Consider the following 4,187-nt stretch of genomic DNA (forward strand, 5'->3'; position numbering starts at 1 on the left):
ACTTTAATTTGTACAAAGTTGAACAAGTAGACACATGAGTCCTAGTGACATAGTACACATAGGACACAACGTAGGATGAAAATTATCTTGTAAGACACGTGTGTACGTATATTTGTTCAACTTTAGACATGTTTAAGTGTCTACTTGTGCACCCAAAGTTGGAGGACATAATTATGAGTTAAGGCAAAGTTAAATGACATATTTATGCATTATGCCTATAAAATATGAGTGTTGGTAATTGGTATTCATTTTTCTCGGCAAAAAGGGTGAAGGGCGGTAATGATACTTTGCTCTTCCTCCCCTATCGAGAATCGTCTTTTGCATTACACTCAAAAATCTCTTTTGTATTTTTTTAATTGCTCTTTTCTTTAATTCTTCATATATATATTTTTGTTCTTTTTAGAGTTGTTTTTTCACAACCCAGACCGTCGTGAGTGGCACCCACACTAACCCTTCGGTGGGAGAACCATTATTACTAATTAGCTAACCCGAGAACTAAACAACTTAATCAAATACTAGGCATTTAAAGATACGAAAGCAAGTTTAAATGCAAGAATCAAATAGAGTTCCCATAAACTCCAAAAGTCTAACCACGACTAACAAAACATTGCGGAAGTTATTCCCTAGAACCTGAAAGTCAATGTATCAAAACTCTAACAAGGAACCATAAGTCTAAAGAAAATGGGCACAAGAATGGACTAAACAAAACTGAAGGATCCATGACAGCCTGGAAGAACTGGCTCACCCTTGAATCCGGTCTCAATCGCTGATCTCCTAGCTGAGGTCTATCAATAGCCGCCTGAAGATGCCCTGTACTCAACAAAGAACGAGCAAGTGCAGTATTAGTACACAACCACAGTGTACTGGTAGGATCATACAACTATTCTAGTAAGCGAAACATTTATAAGCAGTTACAACATAGTAAACATGACATGCATCAAATATATATACACATTGATTATCATTTTAGAGCATCAAATAGTCTTCCAATATCAATCACCATTAGATATGAACGTAATCATCACAAGTAGATACACACCACAACTCAATGGTCCTCTCACGAAACCCAATTCAATGGTCCTCTCATGGAACCCATACCCAAAATGTTAGAGTGTCGGATCATGACACCCGATCCTAGTTAATGTGTCACAACGTGACACCCGTTCCAATATGTATGTCGATACGTGACATCCAATCCAATATATGTGCCGGAACGTGGCACCTAATCCCAGTTAGTGTGTCGGAACGTGACACCCAATCCAATCATCATACTACAATCACAATCACAAACACAATGTACATTCTCATAATCATACAATCAAGTGTTGATTCATGTCATATAATCGTTCATTCATACTCATTTACATTAGGTTTGATCAATAGTGCTACATTCACATATATACATGCATTACAATGAAGCAATTACCCACATACATCGCACAAACATGAAATCAAACTATCACCTACCTCGAACAAAGCTTGAACCCTCTTAAGAAACTTGATTCTTCCCTTTCCGAATTCTTTCCTCTTGTTCTTGGTCTACAAACAATCAATATAACGCGAGGATCAATAAATGAGCCTAATTACCCGGAGTACAATCAACACTATCAACCCTAGGCCAAACTCATGATCTTAATATGCAGGTAGGGCATTTTCCCATCATCCAAACATCTCCAAAACCCTCCCCCAACAATAATTACCTATGAATTTATATTCTACGGATCGAAAAAAAGATTCGGGGAGTGAAAACCTTACTTTTAGCTTCAAGAATGGTGAAAAACTATCAAGAAGTCACCCTGGTTCGCCTCCTAACTCTTAAGAATGAAATTTGCAGATTAATGACATTTTTGGGGTTTATTTTCGACTTAAGTAGCGATTGGCCCGCTATGGCGGCCCCGCCCTAGCGTCTTGCATGGAAATAGAGAGGCAAATTAAGAGTTTCAAACCCCCATTTCACAACACACCTTCAACCCATGATATTCAGAAACTACCTGTTCACGCTAAGATCAGTTTCGGGAGTTCTACTCGCCCGAATTCGATTTCGTAAAGTCGTACGGGTTTCTTAATGTCTTAGCTATCTACTCATATGATCAAATTCATAATTAGACCTCTCATTCATTACCAGATCTCCCTAGACCTCACTGACTCTAATTTCGTTCAAATTTGGACTAGGCTAGAAATTCTCAAGTTACTACCATAACGACGGAATCAGGTTGTTACATGTTTTATCGGAAGAAAAAAAAAGGAAGGAGGGAGAGCAAGAGGAAGAGAAAGAAAGAAAAGAGAGAAAAAATATATGAAATATGAATGTTGGCATTCATTTTTTCAATGAAAAAGATAGGTGATTGTGATAGTAGATTTAGAAAAGCAATACAATGAAGAAGAATAAAAATATGGCTTGAAAACATTTGAATGAAAAGATTCGACCTCTGTTGAAGGAGTTTAAGCTTGAAAAAATGGTGGGAAGCGAAAGATTAAAAAATGGAGAAGATGAAGAGAAAAATAAAATAAAAAATGGTCCAATATAAGTCTTTCATGCGCCATTGATGAGTGTATCAAAATACCACAACTGAAACGAGGTGTTCAAAAACAAACAAAACATAATTACAATGTCTTAAGTGAAAGTTAATGCCAACTTTAGATGATCTTTAATGGGTTCAATTTATAAATACATAGGTTAAAAATAAAAATATTATATGTAATATAGAAAGACATTATATAAATAGATAATTACAAATGGCAAGGGTCAAAATTAGGCTTTGTAAATGATAAAGGAAAAAAGTAATTATTTTAAAAATTCGAGAGAATTTGATTTTTAAATAAAAAATAAAAGTATATAATAGCTAATTTCATTCTCGTACTATGAATGTTGTCCCAGTCACTTTCTTGCTATCTAGCCTTCGTTGGAATAACTGATTTGTCACTTTATCAAGAGAAAATAGCCAAATACCCTTTCAATATCTATATCTGAATTTTTAATTACACTCTCTATTTTTACGGATTTTCTATGACCCTCCTTGATTTTTTTAAAATTTTAAAATTATTATCTCCCTGAATATTTAGCTGGCAAAGTGAATGTATTTCACTCTCTTTGAGAAAGTGAATACAAAAGTAAATTGTCATGATTCGAGCCTACACCTTGGGCGTGGCCGACACTCAAGAATCATTGTTGGTCCCCAAGCTAACCCTCATCCTGGCTGACTACAAGTGCAAAATTCATTCTAGCAATAATAGGCTTAAAACCAAATTAAATTCATTAAAACTCAAATACTCAACTTCACAAAGTCGGGAAAGTACTCAATAGCAATATTTATAGTTTGTAAAAAAACTCAAAAGAAAGTAAATACAGAAATACTCCTCAACTATAATTATCTATGAAGCCTCTACTATTAAAGAAGTATATCGGGACAAGACCCACGACATCTCAAAACTACTAAACTGAAAGTAAATGTGAAGTCCTTCAGAGTACAAGAGGCTCACCAAAAGCTAACTGGAGTGTAGAGTGATTCAACGAAGAGCCTGTTGATGATCCGGAACACTTTTATCTGCATCATAAAAGGATGCAGGTCGAATGACATCTTACATTGAATGTACGAGTATGCAAGGAGAACTGAAAACGTAGATAACTGAACTGACAAGACTGGAGAAGTACTCACCTCAACTCAACTCATTACAAAAGCAGTAATAAAATATTTTACATGTTTAAAGCTTCATAAATGACATATATCGACTCAAGAATGTATGTAAAAATACAACAAATTAAAATACTCTTTACTCTTATTTGAAAGATTCTCTAACCAACAACCATCACTATGAGCGATGTGATGATACAAGCTCTCGCCCGCGCTGCCAAAACTGTTCTATAGCTTACCTGGGTAAGAACACCTCAACTAAGTGGATGCACTAAGCTATGCTTGAAGGCACTAAGGATTTATTTATAAAGTATGATCCTTTACCCATGTTGGCATACATGATTTATGAGAATTTTGAGTTGTCTGAACTTATTCCCATATCGGTGCTCACTACTACTCCCAATAATATATATATATACACTCATGTTCAATATTTAAAACATACTCTTCCTCTGATTTGAGATAATTGTTCAAACTATCCTCTTAAAAGAGGTAATTGCTCTGAAATATCTCTGAACTCTAAACTTTAGAAATCAAAGCTTCTCTTTTCGCAAA

Source organism: Solanum stenotomum, chromosome 6 (assembly GCF_019186545.1).
Source record: "Solanum stenotomum isolate F172 chromosome 6, ASM1918654v1, whole genome shotgun sequence".
Taxonomy (NCBI): domain Eukaryota; kingdom Viridiplantae; phylum Streptophyta; class Magnoliopsida; order Solanales; family Solanaceae; genus Solanum; species Solanum stenotomum.